General features: G+C 39.5%; 1 protein-coding gene across 26 annotated transcripts in view; it reads left to right on the forward strand.

The window, feature by feature from the left end:
• The window catches only part of RBFOX1 (RNA binding fox-1 homolog 1), a 795,203-nt gene that overhangs the window by 504,258 nt on the left and 277,269 nt on the right, over positions 1–13,676 (forward strand). Inside the window, exon 1 of one of the 26 annotated variants that reach the window (XM_071570940.1) lies at positions 4,523–4,575. The exons of the other annotated variants lie outside the window; for them this stretch is intronic. The gene's annotated coding sequence lies outside the window, so the exon portion shown is untranslated. Of the gene's footprint in view, positions 1–4,522; positions 4,576–13,676 lie in introns of those variants that run through there. 26 annotated transcript variants of the gene reach the window in all.

A 13,676-nucleotide genomic window follows, 5' to 3' on the forward strand; every position in this document is an offset into this window, starting at 1 on the left:
ACCTCGAGTCATTCTTGTGTATTGTTCTTACATATCCTTAGATTGTCTAACCTTTTTCTAACCTAGGCTTTGTCCTTCCAACTGTTTAATGGACTCTGTTGTGTCCTTACTGATGGGCCAAGTCTGTGCTGTGATGGTGCCTGGCTGTTCCCAGTCACTCTGATGGCTGTCATCCCTTCTCCCCAGCCAGCTGGCTCCAGCTCTGCTCTGCTCTGGCTGTTGCTGCCCCAAGCACAGCAGTGGCTCTGCTTTCCCAGCCTCCTCTCTTCTCACACCATGTGCTCTTTTTCTGCCATTCTGTCTGTGGCCCAAGTGCCTTCGAGAAGGTCTGTAAAGCACAAGGACAACACTGAGTTCCAGCAGAGGAGATAAGCATGGATGCACTAGGAGAGGGAGAGAGAGAAGGGACAAAAGCCTTCATAAGGATTTATGAGAACAAAAAAACATTAGGGCTTTTTCTTTTGGTTTTTTTTTGTTTTTTTTTCAGGATTCTGTTTATTATTGGGTCTTCTCTAATTGGCTCCTGCTTCAGAAACCCCTTTACTCTCTTCAATGCTTCATTTTTCCAGACTTGTAAAGAGATGGAATGCCACTTGAAGAAGTGTCATGTTTTAACCCCAGCAGGCAATTAAGTACCACAGAGCTGCTCCCTGACTCCCCCAGCCCTGCCTGCCCTCGCAGGGAGGAGAACTGGAAAAAAAAAACCAAACCCAACGCTCACGGATTCAGGTAAAGACAGTTCAATAGGTAAAGCAAAAGCCATGCCTGCAGGCAAAGCAAAACAAGGAATTCATTCCCCTCTTCCCACGGGCAGGCAGGTGCTCAGCCAGCCCGGATCAGCCAGGCTTCATCATGTGTGGGGAAGACAAAGCCATCACTCTGAACATTCCCCTCGTCCTTCTTCTGCCCCAGCTTTGTATGCTGAGCATGACACCACACAGTGTGGAATATGCCTTGGGTCAGTTTGGGTCAGCTGTCCCAGCTCCTCCTGCACCTCCAGCCCCTCAGTGGTGGGCTGGGCTGAGGAGCAGGAGAGGCCCTGGCTCTGTGTCAGCCTTGCTGAGCAGGAATGAGACATCCCTGTGTTATCAGGGTTTGTCTATATTTGCAGCACAAATCCAGACCACAGCCTGCACTACCTACTGTAAAGAAAATTAACTCTCTCACAGCCAAAAGCAGCAGACTTAGTTAAAGAATTTGTCTTCATGTTGTACAAAGTTCCTTTGTTGGATCTGGCCTGGTATAAAATAAAATTAATAACTCCTTAATTGTTGCTATGAAAGCTTAAAGTACAATAAGCATATTAAAGACTGATGGTATTCATTTCTGTGATAGGAAACTGGAATGATTTGGAGTTCTTTAATGCTGAAATCCTTCATGCATTCACATTTTGTATAGCAGATATTTTTCTGTCCACCCATATGTCCAACAGGTAGAAAGAGAGAAAGTACTGAGGCAAAAGGGGACAAGAAATACAAAAGAGCTTCTATTGGACAAGAGCTTAAATAGATTAGGGTTCTTGAGCTTGGAATGATGACAGACAAGTGAAAAGAGAGGCCTATGCAATCAGCAATGCTTCAAAGAAGGTGGAATGTTTTGCAGTACAAGCACTCAGTGCCATTGTCAGTCAGCAAGTTCAATATTAGCAAAGCAAAGTACTTTTTCTACATGGAGTGTAATTGTGGAGCTTACAAGTTATTTGGGCTCCAGCAGGATGGATCTCATGACCTGGGTACAAGTCCCAGCTCAGGAGGCTCTGCAGTCACTGCCTGCAGGGTTACCTTTTGAGGACAAGGGCCATGCTCCACACAGCATTTCTGCTGTTCCTTCCCTATTTGCTGCTGTGATTGTGGACTAGACAAACCTTTTCTCTCAGGCAGAATGCAATCCTTATGTATTAAAAATATGTATGCACTAGATGTTGTTACAAAACTGTCACAATCAATAAGGACTAATTAAACAATTTTACCGTTCAAAATGCAGTGAAAGGACCGCTTTGTGTGTTTGACATTTGTATACCACAAATTAAGTTTCTGCAACTAAATTTGAGGTACTTAAGGTGGACAGGTTAGAGCTTATTAATCACCTGGCTTTGTACATATAAGCAACGTAGTGCCAGCTCCAATGGCTAATAAATCCCTCAGCTCTGGGGCTTTTCCTGCTCACTCCTGCTGAACTGTGAGTGTATGTGACAGGCCATGGCTCTGTCAGAACGAATTGTCCCCTTGAAGGGCTGGCAGCGCCGGGAAGTGACAACTTAATGGAAGCTAAAGCACTCTAATGGCAGCGCCTGGTGAAAGGCAGGGAGAGGCAGCCCCAGCGTTTGCCCTGGCTCTTGGAAACGTCTCTTTGCATTTCTGGCTGTGTGCAGGATATCAGAGTCACATTTACAGGGATTATCCAATGAAATGCGATTCGGTAAAACACTTATTTGTTGATAGATGTTATTCCACCGAGGGCAGCACGTTGTGACCTGAGTGGATGTGCTCTGGAGTCCTGCAGCTTTAGTCACTGGAGGATCTGTAAATTTAGGGGTCACATCAACCCATTGCAAGTGCATAAAATGAAATGTAAACCTTTTATCCTACTGTTCACAGGAGTACATAAATATTTTTACTAGCAGTGGAATATGTGTTTAATTGAATGGACGAAAACATAATGTATTTCTTTACAGGTGAACGATATAGAGATTATTTCCACTGCTTTTATTATTCCTATGAACTAAAAGTTGTGCTGAGTCGATGAATAAAATTATCATGCCGAGATTATTTCCTGTTGTTTTAATATTTTTTAGATTACATTGGTGTATCCTAACATATTTATTTATAAATAAATAAAAAGCCAGTCATTGGCACACATTTGTGAACTGTCTTATAAATGCCCAGTGATTACATTTAAATATTTTCATTTTAATTACATTTTAATATTTTAATAACTTTCTCTGTATTAAACTGTGGATTTTCCATTTAGATTATTGCCTTCTTACAAGGGTTATATGCAAATAATTGCATTGTTCCTGGTGTGATGGTGCTTTTGGACAAAACCAGAATAGTGATGGCTTTCAGCAGAATGGCATTTCTTCATCTTTTAATGAAAAGCATGTGTGTTTTACAGGTTGTAATTAGCAAGGTAGATTTTTTTTAAGAAAGTAATAATTTCTAAGAGTCAGTGAACTTAATCATTACTATGCCATTCACCCAAGCTCATAGAAAAAGAACAGGAGAGGGCAGACCAAAGAGGACTTAAATCTATTTTCATTCAGTTTTGGTATTTTTAAGGATTTTAGTAAGTGTGAAGCTATAGCTATAGTAACTATCAACCAGATGGTTTATAATAACTGATGTGAACTCATTTTTGCTATAGAATGGTTTTCAGGACAGCCCAGTCTCACATACATTGCCATGGAAAGTCCCAATAAATACACTTGTGAATATATGGGGACTGTGAGTTTATATTATAGAACACATTACTTTTCAGTGCCTTGACAGAAACGTTCTATTAGAAACTGTTTCCTTAGCACACAGAATCAATAAGCACTCAGACAAACCTTGCTTCACTTCAATTGGAATTTTCCTCAGATAAGGATTTCATCTTCCAGTGTGAGGGCTGTGTCCCCTCTTGCACTGGGTGCACCTGTGAGAGCCAAAGGCTCCAAGGTGTTTGCTCACTTTTATTTTACAGTTGGGTGAAATATTCAGCTGCCTCTTCCTTTTAAGTACTTCTTTTGGCTGACTTGATGGGATTAGGGAAAATACAGATTGAAAATCACTTTCTTGTCCCCTAAACTTACCCAGACTCAATAGTGGATTTACAGGATTATATATCTGTACATATTTATATTTTCATATATGCATATATCTATTTTTTTTCCTTTTTAGACTAAACTGTACTGATGAGCTTTATGTTGTCAGATGAAGATTAATGCTTGTTTTTAATAATATTTCGTTTTAACTTCTTTTGGCTGACTACAGGCAGCAAACCATGATCTTTGCTATTTACCTTTCTGGGAAGCCACTGATAGATGTAATGTATTTTTTTCATACTTGGGTATATATGTATGTATATATATGTGTGTGTCTGTGTATATGCAAATTATTCTCCAAATTAACTGACTTTTTAAATTGACAAAATTGATATTCTATAAAACAGAACCAAGTTCACATGCACACAAAAATTGGGATATTTGCATGCTGTGATCCAAGTGAGAGTGGGATTTTTCTGGTCCCACTGACAGCTCTTTCCCTCATACCTGTGTCCCCCTGCCTTTCAGAAGCAGCTTCCTTTCAATTTATGCAGTGTAAATACTGTACCTCCTGCAGGGAGTATATTGCTACATGTAGGAGAGATTCCTAATTTGGGCAAAGTGTGTGATATTGCTAAGGTGTAAGAATTTAAGATCACTTTCTTCAAGAAAAATCTGGACCCTGGAAAAGTCTCAGATTTGGTTGGAACTGAGACAACAAAGTGAAGTGTGCACAATAATTATTTAGTTCATCTCTGGGCTACTTTTTAGGTGTGAAGGAAAAATCAAGAGGAAATATAGTTGCAGTCAGAGGTCAATGTAAAGAAGCCCAGGTAAATCCAGACTATTTTACACTGTAACTAACTTGCTCTTCTCTCTTTGCCTTGTCCTTTCCCACCCCCCAGCCCTGGTTTTTGTTTGCCCTCCCACCAACCTTTTCACACCTGCTTTGCTCATTTGTAGTGTTGTGAATCCGAGGTAACCAAATGTAGTTTAGCATGTGTAAGTGCCAAGCTAAGATGGGAAAATCTGATGGAAGTTTGGGGTGTTTTACAGCTTTTTTTTTTCTTCCCTCTGCAGTTCTCCAAGGCAGATAAAGCACCAGAGATGCCTTGGTGTGGTTTGTAAGGGTCTGCAGGAAGTGCTGCAGCAGCTGCAGAGGGGCTGTGATGTCAACCCAACCTGCACAGGGACTCAGGAGCCTGTTTGGACAGGGACCTGCCAGTGTCAATGATGAGACTCATTCTGTTTACATGGGACAAGTTTGGAATTTACACAGAAAACTAATGGAGTCCCTGGTGTCTAGCAGATTTCCTTGGCTTTATCTCCTCTGTATAATTAATGTAGCAAGTGAGTGAATGAGCACTTTTCTGTAGGAGTCAATAGGCAAGGATGTTTGGAAAATGAATGAAGTGCTAAGATTAATTGCAAGGCTGCTGCCTGAAGATCCTGGTGAGAGACTCAGAAGGAGATGCCAACCCTCTTGTATCCAAAGAATTTCTTTATTAAAAGTTGGTCATAATCTAAATAATGTTAGATATCAAACTGGACTGAAGATAAGGCTTTATTGTGACTGTACAAGTCTTCACAATTGAAAGCTGTTAATTACTGTTAGTGAACAATTCATATGAATATTGATCTTAATCTGCTCAGCTGGCTTGTTAGTATTCAGCATAATGACACCCAATTCCTATAATAGTTTTAAAATGTACAGTGGTTGACTAGTCAGTAGAAGGATTTAAGTGAAAGTTTTGTGTGAACTATTTTTTTGAAAAAACGAGCAAGCAAAATCAGATGGGAACAGGATGCAGTTAAGGAACTCTGGTTTTGTTTACCATTTTTTAATCATTTTAGATGTCATTTATCTTTTCGGTTTAAATTTTTTTTTTGTTTATTTTAGCAAAGTGCTGCTTACCAGTATTTTGAATAGATTTCCTGAAGGGAAGAAATAATATGTAGTGCCTTTTTTGGGGGAATATTTTGAATTTATTGATCAATTCTGTCTGCAGAGCTCTGCTGTTGTTTTGACTGCCACTAATGTAACATCTTGGATCTAAAATGTGCAGCCAGTCTCATGAATGGCAGATAGGGAGATGGGAGTGCAAGAAGGAAAATCCTGAGTGCTCCAAAGAAAGAACTTGTCAGCGGGTACTGTGTTCAAGTTCAGACAGAGGTTTTTATTCTTCCCCATTTCAGCATGAAATCAATGGGGAATGCATATTTTTCAGATGTGTCTGAGGCTGCACAGCAAATGGTCACCAAGAAGACTCTCAGCTGCCACACAATCTGGCACAGCTCCTTTCTGCTCCACAGCTCCCAGTTGCATTCCACCCACTGTCAATGTGATGCCACTTTTTGGCTCCTTGCCCATCTGTTTCAGTAATTACTGTCATATAAACTGATATTTCTAAACCAGAAATCATGTTGTTGTGAGATAAGCCCGTTCCAGTTACCTTTTGTGATGTGTTAAAGCAGTTTATTGGCTTGTTACTTTAAACAATAAATGTTGCATCAACATTTCCTGCAATATACAGAGAAGGATATTATGATTTTTTTATGTTTGAACACAAGGGATTATAATGAAATATAATCAGATTTTGAAAATGCTTGCTTTTTTTCATGGTAATGGCACTTTCAGAGTTGTAGTTCTTCTATTTTTTAAGATCACAAAAGAAAACAGTGTCCTTGAATAAAGTATTTGTGTTAATAAGTTTTGGCACACATAATTTTTTAAGTGTAAAATATAGCAAAGGAAATGGTTTGCCCTATCCAAGTTATCCATTAGCACAACAGGACTATCCAAAATGACATCATTACATGTGTCAGCTGAAGTACAAAGATTTCAGGAGGATGAAGAGCAGCTTTATTCTTACAGAAAACGAGTAGAATGAAAGGTGAGTTAAAAGAAATGTGGCATCCAGGATCAGACAGCATCCTATCATCATCTCAACCCATTAACAAACCCAGGGGCAATGGCAAAGAAGCCAACACAAATGTCAGTGGGTTGTGCCAAAGAGCCAGATGCCATCACTGGAAAATAACTTCCGCAGCTTGGCATCTGTGCCTTCTGCCTGCCATCCAAACAGGAGGGAAAAGCTGGGCAAGCACCATTATTTTGGGGTCAGCACAGGGCCTGTTTCTGCCTCCTGCCTTTGCTCTCTCCATAGAAGTGTTCTTGCACCAGGCACATGAGCAATAAGTGCAGGAAGAGCACAGGATCTCCATACACATGGAGGTGTGCATGGAAATGAGGAGGGGTTTGCATTGGGGCAGGAACAGAAAAAGGGGGACACCAAAGTAGGAGACAGAAAAAAAAACAGAACAAAATGGGGGTGTTTAGCCTGGAGAAGAGGAGGCTCAGAGGTGACCTCAGCACTGTCTAGAACTTCCTAAACGGAAGTTCTGGCCAGGTGGGGGTTGGTCTCTTCTCCCAGGCACTCAGCAATAGGACAAGGGGGCACGATGGGCTCAAGCTCTGCCAGGGGAAATTGAAGTTGGAGAGCAGAAAAAACTTCTTTGCAGAGAGAGTGCTCAGGGATTGGAATGGGCTGCCCAGAGAGGGGGTGGATTCCCCATCCCTGGAGGTTTTTCAACTGAGCTTGGCCGTGGCACTGAGTGCCATGATCTGGTAAAGGGACTGGAGTTGAACCAAGGGTTGGACTTGATGATCTCAGAGGTCTTTTCCAACCCAATCGATTCTGTGATTATATGAAAATAAGCCCAGAACTACTCATAATAGGATTATAAAAATAAGTTTTTACCTTCCATACTTCTTATGGTGTTTGTTCATTTTATCATTTTCAGTGGTACAACTTCAGTAATTTCTCTAACTTTTCCTAAGTCAGACCTGCTCAGTAACCAAACAAATCCTTGTTGTGTTCCCTTTGCAGTGACATTCAGGCTCAAAGCAGTACCATTTAGCAGATTTCATGTTTCAAATTTAAACTGACTTCTTTTATGTAATCATTGATATCATTCTGTTATACCTGGATAATGTACTTATAGATGCATTCAAATATTGTTTGATTACAACTTAAAAAGAAGCAGGAATAATTTCTATTCATGTTATCAAAAGTCAAACTTCCTATCATTGTAAAGCATTAGAAAGAGGACCTGCAACAATTTTAAGTGGCCTCCAGGGACTGTGGGGCCACTGGAAACTAAAACTGGTAACCAGTAGTCTTTTCTGACAAGCCAGTAGTTCTGTATGCATAAAAGGTGCATTATCATCATATTCAAATGGCTGCATGTGCATGGCTTGGGTAGGGAGATAAACACTGACATTTCTGTTTTCAAGACTGAATGTTCTGTGGCAACACTTGTGGGAAATGGAGCTCTTGTGAACAGGCAAAACCCTTTTCTTCTTAAGTGAAAACACCACAGTAGTAAATATGAAATAAAAGTGCTAATTAATTCAGGGAAAACTCTTTAAATATATATTGATCAGAAGGAGGGAGACAACTGAGGGGAACTGTAGACTTAAAACATTGCTTCCCAAAGCTTAAAAAAGCTCCCAGAGTGTTGGTTTTGGGATTCAGCTGTCAAACATGGTTGGAAAGGCCCAATTTAAGGCAGACAGTAAAGGATTTTGATGAACACTTGTTCCAAATGCTACCCCATGGCCAGAGCAGGGGTTCTCTTTGGTGTGACAGTGCTGGATGCTGAAATGAAACACAGTGGGGAGGAGGAGGTTGAAAAGACTTCAGAAGTCATCATCTCTCTTGGAACTAAAGGATTTTTCCCCACTTTTAAGTCTCAATATCCTGTGTTTTTTCATGCATTCAGAACATACTCAAGCCTTAAAAAGATCTTGTGTCATAGCATGAGGAATTATGAGTAAGAGCAAATTTCTGTCTGGAGCTGGCCTGGACAAAAGAGGATTTTTGCTTTCTGACTCTACTTAAAACTTCAGGTCCTTTTGGGGTTTTATGGGGCTTTTTTTTGTTTGTTTTTTGTTTGATAGGTTGGTTGGTTGGGTTTTTTAGGTTCAGTATCCATTGCTGAGAACAAAAACTAACAAGATGCAATCATCAATGTAATTTACTTTTTAGCAGCTGTGGAGTTCTAAAATTTTTAATAAATTACAAGGATTTTGCAAGGAGGATAGAATTGGGACTGTGCAATTTAAGGGGTTTATGTCATAACAGATCCATATGCATAGAACTTTATAGTTCCTTCTGAGTTAAATCTTTCGATGCCTCATCCTGGAATAAAGTCTTTATCATTTAGGTTTGAAATTCCAAGTGTGCCATGACTGAAATATTTTAGTTTGGCAGCATTACATTTTAGTTTATTCTTTCTTTCTTCTCTTTCTCCTTACTATAGATGGTCTATTTTTTTTGCACTTCACCTTTTAACACTTCAGTGCTTCACAGACTTCACTCCCTCAGATTTGCCACATGGATTTAATGCACTTTTCCCCTTAATTTTTCTTGATGCCTTTGTATATTTTTTAATTAGTGGATAACAACGTAGGTGGTTGCAGGTTCTATCAGGAGGAGCAGCCGTAAGTAAATTCTTAAAGATTTAGAAGCAATAGTTGGGTAATGGGTGAAAGGAAAGTGGCTGGTTTCTCCAACACTCAGTAAAAGATTCAGAGCTTTAATATTATGGAATCACAGAATGCCAGAGGCTGGAAGGGACTGAATCCTCCCAGTCTGCACCAAACAGGATCAGCTGCTGTAGAAGGTACACACGGACCAGAGCTTGGGCACCTCCACCAACAGACTCCACAGCCTGTGTAGAAACACTGTGAGATTCCCCTCACAATAAAATAAGGTGATCTTATTTTTAAATAAGATGTAGTGGCAGGCAGTCTGTGCCCTTTGTCTCTTCTGCTCTGCCTGGGCAGCACTGGGAAGCATCTGGCTCCACCTTCATGCCTCTCCTATAAGGTATTTATGCACATTGGGCACATCCCTCGGGCCTTTTCTTTTCAGGGCTAAACAGCCTCGGTTGTCTCAGCCCCTCCTTGTCTGTGACCTCCTCCATTCCCTGGTTCATCCTTCTGTCCCTTTGCTGGACCTGCTGCAGCATATCCATCTCATCCTGGGGACCGCAGAATTCCAGGTGTGGCCTCCCCAGGACTGAGCTAAAGGGGCAGGATCTCACTGCTTGTGATCTGCTCCCCAGGCCCTTTCTGACAGACTCCAGAGGCTGCAGACCCGCTATCTTGGGTTTATTTGATCCTCCTGGTCTTACCTGGCACTTCCTCCAAAGCTCCTTTCCAGCCAGTTGTGCCCCAGCCTGTGCTTGTGCCCGGGGCTGCCCCTCCCCAAGTGCAGGATTGGGCACTGCCAGTGCTGTGCCATCATCATCTTCCTTACCAGATGCATCACTGGCGTTGCCTTGTTAGTCGTAGTGGCTGGGTTTGTATTCCTTTGAGCAATGGATAAAATCTGATTTGAAGTCTTTTCCTCCTCGCAACCCCTTGGGAATTTCTCACTCACAGAATATCCCTGTAATACAGGTATTGGTGTTTTATCTTATTCAGGCTGATCTCCACCTCTGGTGTTTAAATATTTTGTCTTTTACTTTGCTTTTCATTTCTCTCCTATCTGAGATATATCCTGCAATTCTTTTATTACTATTTGGAAATCAACACATAATTCATATGCCTCAATTGCTGCCATTGCTGCAGTCACGTTAAAGTAATGGCTATTAAAGAAATTATTAAGAACTCAATTCCTTGACTTTCAGTGACAGTCTGTTGCCTTATTCTTTGAAAACCCCAATACAAAAACTTTAGGTAGTTACCTTTTACTTGTTAATGAGTTGGAGGAAGGATGAACCAAGCAGGGGCAAAGATTCTGAGTAATAAAAAAAACTTTAAAAGTACTTTAAATGAGGGAAAATGTTAGTGATCTTTTTATGGAATGTACAGTGCTCTATTTCTGTGGCTGTAGGTTGGAAACAGATTGGATGTCAGACTGATTGTCAGCATTTGTGTTAGTGGCTTCTACATGTGGGTGGTTTCTCAAGTAGATTTTTGCATTTATTGTAGAAACTACGAAGGTAATTTTCCCACAGCTAGCTGGGTATTAAAATACATAAAATGTAATTAATGTATACCAAGGATTTGCAAACTGACCCTCTGTTTCAAAGAGAAGGGACTCCTGAAACATAACTCACTATTAGCATTTGAACCAACAGACTGAACATAGTTTGGTGTGTCCTGAAAGGATCTGAAATTGTAAGTTTTAAGTAGCTTCAGACTTCGTATTTTCTCTCTGTTGCTTCTATCACAATAAAGATTAATTACTTTATGCTTGAATAATCACCTGTTGAATCAATGTATGTGCATTTTTACACCCATATCTATAGCAGATGGTGGTGCATTGTCTTTGCTGGTTATCTTCCTGATCTACCCTGTCATCATCACACTTTTGAACATCAGTTAAAACTCTGAGTTCTGGCTCACTGGAACATCTCGAGCCCATCATTTACTACTTCATGAAAAGTGGAATTCAAACAGTTCTTTTGTGTTGTTTCAGACCTCTCTTTGAGGAGTTCTGTGAGTTCTGCTACAAGGGAAACCATCCAGTTTTCCTGGACAACCCTGGGGGTGTGTTATTCCCTCTGCACTTACTGCTCTGTTCTGAGACATCTGAAGTTCTCTTCCCATGAGCAGAACATGAATCTTTCTGATTTCTGCTTAAGCTTGAATCAGTGCTGTTACTTGGTTATGCAAACCTGTTTAATTATTTTTATCTACATTTGTTTTGCTACAAATATGCTTTTAAAGCAGAGCTGCTTTGCCTGTAGCTGTTTGGTTGATTACAAACATTTTTATTTGTTTTGCTTAATTCATTTAAGTAAAACAAGACCATCAAATCACAGTCAAGTAGTAGGGAGGCTTATTTTGTGTAGGTTTCTATTACATTAACAAATGTGGCTGTAAAGTGAAAGTTAAATTGGTACAGAGATCAGGGTGAAGACTTGAGCTGTTTATTCTCTGACATTTGGTGGCTTGGTATGCTTAGCTACTCTGAAGGAAATTAAAGAAAGGTGCTATGCAGAAGGTTTGATGGCTCTGTGCAGAATAGTTGGCAGAATGGGAGCCCAAAAATCAGGGACAAGTGGAACATTTCAAGCTGAATAAGTCTAGAAAACGTTTGTGTCTTGGTACCTGCAGTAGGGTCTAACAGCAGTGGGTTTTAGGGCTTGTGATGAGCAAAACCCAAACCCAGCATCACCCTGAGGAAGACAAGACATAAGCACAAGTGAGGCTGTGTTTTAGAAGTTAGAGCAAAGAAAATATTTTGGTGATGACAGGAAAAAAAGTCATTATTTTAATTTTTTGTGACCACTTAAATTTATATCCATTCAAGTTAAAATGTTCTTCTACAGGTTTATCTGCATGGTGAAGGTTTATATGTATTTATAAAGGAAAAGTACAGAAAAAAGATCTTTCAAAAGACAGTTCTGTCTTGCTGTGTGAGTAAATTCCTTTACTATTTGCTCTTCTATAGGCGAGTTTTGTTCTAATAATATGTTTAATTCAGAGAAGCATTAAAAGTGTGCAAAGATATTTGTTGTCTAAATACTATAAAACTGAGCTTTCTTACTGTGTTTCTTTGTCTTCTGTTTTTGTTTAGTTTGGTGATCCTGATGATCCAACTCTGCATGAATTCAGATTTTTCATCAGATAACATATAATGAAACAAATGTACCAAACAGTATAAAGCAAAACCGACCAAAAATGCTGTTGAAATTGAGAGAAATATAGAGACAGGGCAAAATATGAACTAAGAAATCCTGCATGAAAGCATCTAAATACTTAATATTGCTTGTGTAAAGCTTTTGTTTTGCCATGAAAGACCTGAAATATAATAGCACTTTGGTTTGTCTAGAATATAAATAATGTGATGACAGCATCATTCTAAAGTTCATGCATGTTTTTAAACTGATTTAGTGTTCTCCTATAGTTCTCAATTTTATCCAGATGCCTTTTGCAGTCACACCAAAAGCACATTACTGAACATTTTATTTATCATTCTATAAGGCTTAATTCCCTGGCAAGTCAGAGCTGCAGTGTTTGCAGCTGAGCTGCATTTCACACCTGTTTGGAGCAGGAGAAAGATTGAGGTGGGTTTGTGCTTCAGGCTGAGATTTCTAAGGATATTTTTTTTCTTGAAATAGAGTCACATTTTCTGGCCCAAATCCTGCCTGCTCCTTGCAACTAACTATTATTCTTTTCTTTATCAACTGCATTACTGATTTTAGTATATCCACTGCAATACTGATTTTAGGATATCCACTGCTTTGGTCTGTTGATACCAAGGGAATTTGTGTCTAAATTTTATGCTTTTAAACAAAATTTGCAAACAACCTCCAGATTTGTCATGAATTTGTTTGTTTGTTTTTAATAGGAGTCAGTTATCTTGATTTGCAAAAGCTTTTTGACATGAGGAATTCTTTCAGGAATTCAGTAGGTGGGATACTTAGATAATGTGGCAGAGTCAGTGTGTGGGTACTGGGTTGTGAAGAATTCTCCAAGTTTCTAATCAGTGTCTGGCTTAGAATGTTTTCTTAGAGGTAATTATGCCCAGTAAATCCAGTCAATGACCTGCTTGTATAATTCAAATATTTTTTTCATAAGTATTTGTTTGAAACAGGATGTATTTTTTTCATAATTTCAGAGCTTATGGCTTAGTTTTTGAAATTGCAGCATATCAGTTGAAGACATTATCTCTGGGTGTGTTTTTTAGTGTGTTAAAACTTTGTAGTGCTCTAAGATGAAAGCAAGGAGTAAGATTGCACATTTAATTGAATCATATCACATTTTGGAGATCCTTTTTAGCTGGAGATAACTGCCATTTTTTACTTAGGATTTTCTTACAGAATTATCAAAAGTCATCGTTGACAAACAAATCTGTTTGTCTCTAGTGACTCTGAATGCAAGTATCAATACCAAATTACAGCTGTTCATCAG

This window comes from Pithys albifrons, chromosome 16 (assembly GCF_047495875.1).
Source record: "Pithys albifrons albifrons isolate INPA30051 chromosome 16, PitAlb_v1, whole genome shotgun sequence".
In the NCBI taxonomy this organism is placed as follows: Eukaryota; Metazoa; Chordata; class Aves; order Passeriformes; family Thamnophilidae; genus Pithys; species Pithys albifrons.